Source organism: Mus pahari, chromosome 21, assembly GCF_900095145.1.
Source record: "Mus pahari chromosome 21, PAHARI_EIJ_v1.1, whole genome shotgun sequence".
In the NCBI taxonomy this organism is placed as follows: domain Eukaryota; kingdom Metazoa; phylum Chordata; class Mammalia; order Rodentia; family Muridae; genus Mus; species Mus pahari.
The window spans coordinates 5,228,945-5,239,584 of NC_034610.1; the positions used below are offsets into that span (position 1 = coordinate 5,228,945).

At 43.1% G+C, this 10,640-nt stretch overlaps 1 protein-coding gene across 2 annotated transcripts in view; it reads right to left on the minus strand.

Annotated features, from left to right (window-relative positions):
* Positions 1-10,640, minus strand: part of Prkn (parkin RBR E3 ubiquitin protein ligase) — a 1,168,744-nt gene that overhangs the window by 419,027 nt on the left and 739,077 nt on the right. The gene's annotated exons all lie outside the window — the stretch shown is intronic.

Here is a 10,640-nt window from a genome sequence, read left to right on the forward strand (position 1 = left end):
GTTGGTACCACTGTCTAGGGGAGGTTACTGAACCTTTAGGAAGTAAAACCTTGCTGGAGGAAATATGTCACTATGGGTGTGGCCTTTGAGAATCTTTAGCTATGACCCACTTCATGGTCTCTATCTCACTCTTCCTAATATGTAGACAAAAAGTGATCAGCCAGCTTTCTGCTCCTGCTTCCCCGCCATGCCTTCTCTGGTATGATGGACTCTATTCCTGTGGAACCACAAGCCAAATAAACTCTGTTAGCCTTGTGTTGTTCTTGGTCATGCTATTCTATCACAACAATATAGAAGCAGCAAATATGGTTACAAGAAAATACATCTCGTGAAGAGTCACATCATTTTGCTGGCAAATGAACCACATGTGCTTCTGTGGAGAAGAGGACAAATTGATTATATTAATCTGAGATCCTTCCCAAGTCAATAGTGAAACTACCTTGTGGTCAATTTAGGTAAGCCTGGTCGTTGCCTAGGCAAGGGCACAATACAACTATGTCCGTTCATTCCCAGTTTTCAGCAGTTATAAGATCTGTTTTTTTTTTTTTTTAAAACAGCCCCTTTCCTGTGGTGAGGGGGGAATCAAGATTAAATATGAGCATTGTAGCAGATAATTTAACAACTACAAGGTTTAAATAATTCTGTTATCTCACTTATTTCAAAGCAGCGCCTAACACAGATAGTGGAAAAACATCCCCTGGTGTGTTAATACCACGAAAGAGTCCCTGAATGCAGCTGGGTGTGATGATGAACATCCTCCTTTGTGAGCACACCTCAGTCCCCTTCAGGGGTTTGATTCCTGCTTCTGGATCCTTAGTTAACAGCTCTGAACTTTCAACCCCTTCCCTTCCAGAGACTCTCCTTGTGATAGCTATAAAATATAGCACTTTCTTATCTCTAACTTTTCCTACTGTGCACACATGCACACACACTAATTGTGATCTATACAGAAGCTATGTTTTACCATCACCTGTACAGATAAGCACTGAGAAAGATGCTCTCAACTGATTGTGGCGATGTTAAGGCAGACCAGCGCTTAGACTGCCAACCCACTATCGTCACAATCGAACACTGGTAAAACCGTTAGAATGTGTAAAATTTCCTGTAGATAACGAGTCTAAGAGGACTGCTTACAGGTGACCCGAGAAAGCAAATAACAATCTGTAAAATCAAACCAATCCACCCACGCTCTGCCATCCCAGAGACTTGGCAACAGGATCTTCTTAAAGTTAAAAAAATCTTTATGTGTATATGTGTGTACCACACACCTGAAGGAACTTGAGAAGGTCAGAAGAGGGCAACGGATCCCAAGTATTGGCGTTCTACATGGTTTAATGCTGGGAACAGAGCCCTGATCCTCTACAGAGCTGTAAGCGTTCTTAACTGCTGAACTGCCTCTCTGGCCCTGGAGAACATTGGTTCTTTCTGAGGGACAGTTTGCTCAGGTTGTGTAGGCAGCATGCATTTACCACATTTATTGTTTCTCCTTTAGTTACAATGTAGTCCACAGGCCTGGAGGTGATCTACACAATACACACAACATGTGTTGCTCTTTATTAACGACATTATGGCATTGAAAGCAGATTAACAAGAGATGGAAAGCATACAGGAGGCCATTACATGAGACAAACTCTACCAAGAATCAGCACTCCCCACACACATTGTAGAAGGTTTTAGAGGCCCAAGGCTAGGACCTGAAAGGACATACCATCCATCCGAAGTAAAAGGTACACTAGTGCCCTATACCACTAATCTCACAAAAGGAAGCAGGGTGTGGTGAAGCTGAGGGAGGCATGTTCTAGGAACACAGGAAGAATCCTTACAGAATACAAGAGCCGTGTATGCTACTTGAATTGAGACAGGGGTGGAAGGGAAATTCGCCACTGTAGTTAATCCTAATTACCAAGAAGGGGCTCCTGCCGGGTATGGGGCTGGAAAGAAGCTTCCTGGTGTCAGGAAGTCCTCTGGTTGCTGGTGAAAGTTATGGCATAGTGCTGATCTCCGGTGTGAATGGCAAGTAGACAGAAGTGGCGGTCAGGGTTCCATGAGCAGAGGCATCAGGATGTGAAGCCTGAGGGGGATGCTCATCATAGCAGCTAGTGTTAGACAGCTTGCACTGTTTTACAAACTGCAGATTTCAGATGGGGCAATAGAGAACATCTGCATGAGCAGAAATGGGAGCAGACAATGAGAAGTGAAGGGGCCATACCCTAAGAAACACAGATGTGGCCAGCGCTGGGCATGAGGACCATTTATCTCTCTTGAAGTTCAAGTGACCAAGTGGGCAACAGGGTGTGAAGGGTAAGCATGGGGAACTGGCCTAGCAGCAGGAGGAGAAAGCACAAGCGCTTACATTTGTTCTCTTGGCTATCCAAACTGCAAGAAGTCAAGGTGACAGAAGAGCCATTGCAGAATTTTCATTCTCTATTGAACACACTCAATTAGTATAAATAAGCAGACATGGAGATAATGTAAGATACAGACACATAAATGCACATGTTATGATACATACATATAAAGGCAGTTAACTGGATCTGTTGGACACACATCTATCATCTGTCTATCTATCTATCTATCTATCTATCTATCTATCTATCTATCTATCTATCTATCTATCTATCTATCTTCTCTCTGTCCATCTATCTTTAGACATAGATGATATGGATACATACCCACACATAGAAGTTATACAAATACATTTGCATTTCACAAAGAATTACCATCAAGTTGAATTTCTTTATAAAGTTATAAAGTAGTATTGCTGATCTTAATAAAAGACACTCCAGGTTGTGGTGGTTTGAATAAGAATGGCCCCCATCGGCTCATATGTTTGAATGCTTGGTTTCCAGTTGGTAGAACTCTTTGGGAAAGTGGAGAGGTGTGGCCTTGTTGGAGTATGTGCAATACCGAGGGAGGGCTTTGAGTGAGCTCTCTCTGCTTCCTGTTTGCGGTCCCTGGCATCATGTCTTTGCTCTGCCACTGCCAATGCTAACCCTCTGCAACCATAATCCCAACTAAAGGCTCCTTTCTGTAAGTTGCCTTGGTCATGGTGATAAAGTGAGGAGAAGAGAAGAGGGGAGAAGACAGTGCAGACCTTGTACAGGTCACGGGGTGATTCACGTTCTCTTGACTGTGCCACTTGCTGAAGGTTTTCCTGAGTTCTGAATGTTCATTTCTCCTTAAACTTCATATACTGAGTCACTGTCCCTAAAGGCACCACATTAGAGGCAAGGTTTGGAGAAGGTGCGATGTCCTAGAGACCTCATGAATGGGGTTAGTGCAGAGTTCTCTCCTTGTTCCTTCCTCTGTGTGGGCACAGAGGAGCTCTGTCTAGGGGCCAGTAAGCACATCCTCAACACACACCAAGCCTGCTAGGACCTTGATCTAGGACCTCTAGAACGTTAAGAAATAAATGCCTATTTTTTCATTAACTACATGGTTTCTAGTCTTTGGATATGACAGTCCAAACAGATGAAGAAAGTTTCTGACGTGTGAGGGGAGTTATGTTTTAATGAGTGTAAATTTGGTGAAAGTTCAGAAAGAGGGAAGCTGAAAGCACTGTGGTCTTCTTGGGGGTAATTTTCAGAACTCTGACCTGGATTTCTAAGGAGTTGGATGGAGCAATGGAACCAAAAAGATGGATGCCAGTCACATCGAGTGAGACCTGTGGGACTTATTTCCCATGGGTCTTTTGTTCCTCCTGATGTTCTTCTGTGCCCTTTGATCAAATTATATACAAATGTCACTTGATCAATCTAGAAATGATTTTACCCACTGAGCCGGGTTACAGAGCAGTTAATTAAAGGTTAAATAAAGTTCTCAATCTTATGTAAAAATAATTGCAAACATGTTATTTGACATTACTGAAGAGTTATTTGCAAGTGACAATTCCTTGTTTTGCTAAAGGAGGGATGTGCAGGCCATTTATTCACACACTATTCAGCACAACTGAAGGAGATGCTGCAAAACTAAATCTACAGCAAGCCATTCCATGTGCTGGCCATAGCAGGCTATTGTTGCATGGCATTGCCCACCTGGAAACCCTGTTCTCTAGTATATATAAAAAAACATTAGTAATGTTTTTATCTATGTTTTGAACATGAGAAAGGCTGGATTGAATTGTATATATTACTGGATAAATACAATTGTGTTCAGTGTATAGTCATGGCTGGCATCTTGACTATAACTTCCCATAATACCCAGGGCAAACATCATCAGGCTAAATCTAAAATCTCTCACCCATGGAAATTGTACAAGACCAGATCCACGCTGTTCTTTAGCCAATAAGCTGTGGTGTGTGTTTATTTCTTTTACACAGAAGTATCCAAGTACTATAGACTCAGTGGAAGAGGAAGCCGTGCTGAATAAGTCTTACAGGAAGGTATAGAAGGTGTAAGAGAGTAAGTGGTGCTAGATGGGGGATCAGAAACCGCACACCCGGACCAGCAGAAGCTTTTGTGGTGAAGGGCGGAGAGTATGGATCCAGAAGCACTGAGCAGGTGACATTACTTTTTTGCCCCATGCAGAGTGCAGTTACATACAAAACTATACATGCTCCTATGTAGTGTACGGAATCTATAGCATAATCACCTGAAGAGCACAGTCAATTAGAATAAAAAATAAAAACATGTAAGTAGGGAATCCTCAAGAAAGTGCAGTTATACAAACTTTTCTCACTTGTGGGAGAGAATCCTTTCATTTAGCTGGCCCTTGACCCTTGAAAAGGCATGTGCTGTTTCTATGGTATGTTTCGTTTGGGCAGCAGGCACATAGATGTTATGCCCCAGTTAGCAATCCTTCATGTCTCTCGGCAAACTCTCAGCTCATGAAGGACTCCTGGGAATTCTGTAAAGTATTTGATTTTATAAAAACAATTAGAGGAGAGAAAAAGCATTGCCCCTAAGTAACTGAATTTATCCTCTTAACTGCCATCTTAAATCTCTGTTAGTTCGAATTGGCTTATAAAACAACAAACAACGGAGACATCAGGGATCTAAGGCAGCTTAGTTAATTTTCTGGATTTGGCAAAATCACCCACTAACTGCCTAAATGCACCCCCGACAAAGAAATCTTCACCCCCGTGCCAGTGCACCAAAAAAGCTGGAGATGTCCTGTAGGCACACATGTGTCATAGGAGTTCATTATTTGAGTTAGCCAAGTGAGCAGTCCTCGACACTGGAGAGCCCCTGATCCAAATGCTAATTGATAGAATCAGCTTTCAGAAATTAAAATAAGCTTCAACAGTTAAATGGCCTTCAAAATTCCTTCCAGCAGCCAAATTACAAAGCCCAAGAAGGTTCCTTTGCCCATTAGTCTGCTTGGAAGTAGAGTCTTATCAAGCCCCTGGCCTACCTAGTCTAGTTTGTCGTGTGTGCACAACACACTAACACACACACACACACACACACACACACACACACACACACACAGAGTGCTGACTTACAGAAACGACAGTAGTTTGGTACAAACAGGAGCTCAGGGCACAAGCTCCTCACTTCTATAGTTTTCACTCATTTATCTTGCCAATACTGTGGAACAGCCGCTACACACCAAGCAGGGCTGCCATTGGTCCAATAAAAGTTAACAGTGATGGTCTGTCCCCTCAGCAAACTGTAGTCTTAAAGGGTCGAAGACAAACAAGTTAGTTGTCACATAATGTGCCAGGCGTGGACAAAAGGATGCGTTTAGAGATTCCTAGACCATCTTTGGGATTGACAGAAGGATTCCCAGGACTGGGCATGTCTTTGTGCAAATGGGCCAACATATAAAGAAGACACAGAACAAACTAGGTCTTCCTCCCTCCCTCCCTCCCTCCCTCCCTTCCTTCCTTCTTTCCTTCTCCCTCTCCCCTCCCTCCCTTCCTCAGTAATAGTAAAAGAGTATATAACAGGATGGCTAGGGATTTCTATCATTGTACTGATTCCCTTACTGCAACAAATAGCTGAGATAAACTTACAAAGAAGAAAAGTTTATTTGGGCTCAAAGTTTTTGAGCTTTAATCCTTAGCGGAACAGCAGTGTTCTTTGTGCTTTTGGTAACACAATGAAGCATTGAAGTAACATGTGGCATATGAAGCCTATTGGCCTCAGGGCAATCAGGAAGTGGAAAGAGGGGAAGAGGAAAGGTCCCAATATCCCCATCAGAGATACATTTCAATTACCTAACTTCCTGTTGTTGGCATTAGAAGTGACTTTAAGGTCAGCCTCCAAATCCAGCAATGACGTCACCGGCACCCCTAGGTGACAATGACTCTTGTGTGTCTGTTGCCATGGCAACTGCCACCCACTCCTGGCTTATGCCTCACCTGTGCCACCTCACCTGTGTGCACTGGTGTGCATGATTATGGCACGGCCCAAATAAAACACAGAGACCCTGACCCCTCCCTCGCGCCTTCTTTCTCTTCTTTTTTCCACTTCCCCCCCAATAAATCCTCTTCTGGTGAGGGCTGTGTTAGTCTGGTGTGATCTGTTTGGATATGAGCCGCCTTCTAACACAGCACCTACCACTGGTCTCATCTTTGAGGGGTCACTCCTTTCATGAGCCCCACCTTTTGACATCCATTGCCTCTTAGCAGTGCCAGACTGGAGGCCAAGCCTTCGGGAAGCACAGTATCCAAGCAGAGAACAACCCCCACCTTCCCGAAAGTGCTTTTTCATCTTAAATCTTTCTTCCGTAATTCCATTTCCCATCTGTGGCACCAAACATTATTAAGTTGAAGAGAATTTCCAGCCTCGGCATTTGTTCTAAAGTTTGATCTTGTCCTCACTGTCTGTGACACGGCAGACTCCCCTGTTGTTAATATAGTTTTATTTCCAGGCAGAAGCTTGCTTGTATATACCCTGTGGCATTTTCTCATGGCTACCCAGGGGTTTATTTAAAATTCTATCATCAAATTAAGTATACTGCTGTTGATATGCCAACTTGCTCTGTGTGAGATCAGGAAGAGAGACAGGGTAAGCTCAAGTATTAAGTGGCCACCTTTTCTATTTCAGAAACAGCCTGCCCCCTGATATTTATTGGATAATTTTGTGGGTTCCAACAAGATAGAAACTATGGAACAGCTGATGAGCAATGCCAGGGGACAAGAAAGTGATGGTCTCTGGAGTAGCTGCATTTGGCCTTCTGCAGCCTTAGTGTAGTATAAGAACTATTACCTCGGCATCACCTGGGCCAATGCCCCCATGAGCACCCAGCCAGTCTCTGCTTCCAACACTGAACCCTCACTCCTGTTCCCAATCCAATCAGCAAGCTCCATTCTCACACTGTCCACCAGCATAGCTTTGCTGCTCAGTGCGTCTCTGACAGAGTATCCAGGCCCAGGCTGCCTTGTCTTTTAATCTCTGCATAAGCTAGACTCACCCATAGAACACAACTCTCCTCCATTCATCCATCCTGGGTTCAACTCAGGCCAATCCCCTCTGCATTTGCATTTTCCCTTCACCTCTTGTCCCCGTGTGTGAGATCCCTCCTGTCTTCATTTCTTGAAGAATTTAAGCTCAAACCCAGTCTTTTCCAGTAGCTTTGCCCATCCATATTCTGCCTCCCACTCTCTCCCTCTTGCTGATTTCCCTTTGCTGACATGCTTACATCTCAAAGGCATTGCTGTCATTCTCAACCTAGCATGTCACTAAGTCTCTACCTACTCTGTGAACCAGCATCTGACTGTCCTGCCTGAATCCCCACAGGGAATCCTTAAGCCACCCACCAAGCACCAGCTGCCATGACTACAGGCAGGAGAGCTCTCCAAGGTTCTTATGGAGGCTGGTCTGGTGCCAGGCAAACAACCAGGGGTAACTAGCCCAGGGTGCTTAACAAAGAATAAAATAGGTCACTGTGCTATTTGTTTCTGCATTACCAAGGTCCCAAATTCCCCACAAATTAAAGACTGAAAGGCTGGAGATGTGGCTCAGTCAGGCAAGTGCTTTTCTTGCAACTATGTGTATGAGAACTTGAGTTCAACCCCCAAAACAAAGAGAGAGAGAGAGAGAGAGAGAGAGAGAGAGAGAGAGAGAGAGAAATAAAAGAAAAGAAGAAAAAAGAGAAGAAAAGAAAAGAAAAGGAAAGGAAAAAAAGAAAAAGAAAAAGAAAAACCTGGTCATGGAGAACCTCATTTGCCATCCCAGCTCTAGGTGGGTAGAAAGAGGTAGATCCCCAGGGGACATGGTGGCTGTCACTGGCCAGCCAGCCTGGCCTGGTTTACCTAGCTAGTTCTAGGCCAATGAGAGACCCTGATTCAAATAACCTAGGTTGATGGCATCTGAAGAATGACAGTTTAGGTTGTTCTCAGGCCACCACATGAACACATGTGCATTGGCACATACAAGAATGCTTGCACACACATGACAGGGTACATGTGAACACACACACACACACATACACACACACTCTCACAGGACATAAGCAAAGATGTTGCTTTCATAGTTTTTGTAAGTCATATCCACCAGTCTGTATTTTAGCCGTATATAGTGCCTCCAGTGTGGCTGAACTGATAATATTTGAAATCATTGTCAATGAGTAGCCTTTTCTGAATAACAATATGAGGCCTTGGGCATAGAGGGAATTATGGATTATTAATTTCCCTCAGATAGATTCAATCTTGGAAGAGATTTATCTGATATTAGCATAGCTTATGTATTTCTAACCTTGACAGGCTGAAGTCAAACACGATCCATTTGCTTCTGAAGCATTGGAATATAAATGTTCCAATGTGATGACAGATATTAGAAACAATAAAATAAAGACCCTTCCTTTTATAAGATCAAATGTAACTTAACCCTATTTAATATTTACTCAGTATGGTAATATAATTCATTATTGACATCCCAGCATTCCTTGCCATGTCTTTTATAGAACATCTCAGACACCCATAAATAATTGTGACTAATAGGTAAATCACAATGAGATAATTCTGGGATGTAATGACAAAACTAAAAACCCCATTATCTCTGAATGAAAGAAAAAAAATACCCCATAAGAAATTATCCTAATGCTTTCTGTGGTTCCCAGTCTTAACTGTCGGTTGGACTGGATGGAGAAACACCTGGAACATCATTAATATGGCCACATCTTTGAGGGATTTTACCCGTGGCACTGACTAAGGTAGAAGGAGTCACGTGGAGCATGAATGGCGCCATCCCACCAATGGGGATCCAGAGAGAATAAAAGGCAGAGCCAGCTAGCCCACGTGTCCTCTTTGATTTCTGGCCTCCGTGATGTGAGATGATGCTCCACTGTGCTGCACCCTACTCTCCATGATGACCTGAATCTCAGAAGCCAGGAGCCAAAGTGACCATCTCCCCCAACCTGTCTTGTTCTGCTATCTGCCACAGTGGTTAGGAGTCCAACACAACTTCCTGTCTCCTAACAGAAATAATTATGGATGCCAAACTTTTCCATGGCTGTACCCTCAGAGTACATTCTATGGACAAGGCCAATACATATAGCTTTAAAACGCTGAAGCTAGATTTAACATAAAATCATTTCTGGGGCATACGATTTGCATAGAGCCATCGTGTGGTGCAGCGATTTAGCTGTTGGAGCTGCTGCCTGTAATAATACATACTAACTCATGCACATAACTTGTCTTTGTTTTTTCGTCTGTGAAGAACAGCTAGAAGCAGATAATGCCCAGATCTACTGCAAAAGCATTCTGCTAAACCGAGAAAGATATGAAGACAGATCTTGTTTAGATAAGAACCCCACCGAGAAATCAATTGTTCTAGTGTATCCCCAGAGCTCAAGACAGGAAAAAATTAATGTGCTCAGAACCAGTCCAGTGGCTGTGGATGTTAGGAGCTCTTTAACACAAAAAATTATTACAGCCACAGAGTGCTTTAAAGAGATACGTCTCTTCTTGCCAGCTCACAAGAACCCCGTGTGGATGATTTCATATTGCTCCTGTATGCATCCCTTAGAAAAAAAAAAAAAGAAGAAGAAGAAGAAGAAGAAGGAATTCTAATGGGATGCTGGCTCTTTGCTTGCTTCCATCAAAGCAGCACGAAGAAACAGGGCCTCAGTGGTAGGGAGTCTAAAGAGAAGAAACCCCTGAAGGACTGTACACCCTGTAAACCAGCTCTATAATGGAGATGTCTCAAAGGAGGAGACAGAACAACATCTCTGAGGTACCAAAGAGCCAAGATTAAAGCGCCAACCTCACTGAAGAATTGTGGAACATTGCTATGAAGCTTTTTTTCTAATCTCAATTTTTCAATTTTTATTTTGTCTTGCTTATAGCTAGAAAAGCAATAAATAGGAAGTGGAGATAGTTACCTAAAAACCCAAACCAATAGGGTTCAGTAGAGCATGACAAATACAGGTTCTAAGGGTTCATGTATGAACCCAAGACAAGTGCACTCATGCAGATATTTGGGGGTCTGCCCAATGTGTGCACAGTTAAAGGTGGGGGGTCCGAGAATGCTTTAGAATAAACATTGGGTCTGGTGGAATCACCATGCCTGACCTTAAGCTGTACTACAGAGCAATTGTGATAAAAACTGCATGGTACTGGTACAGTGACAGACAAGTAGATCAATGGAATAGAATTGAAGATCCAGAAATGAATCCACCCACCTATGGTCACTTGATTTTTGACAAGGGGGCTAAAACCATCCAGTGGAAAAAAGACAGCATTTTCAACAAAT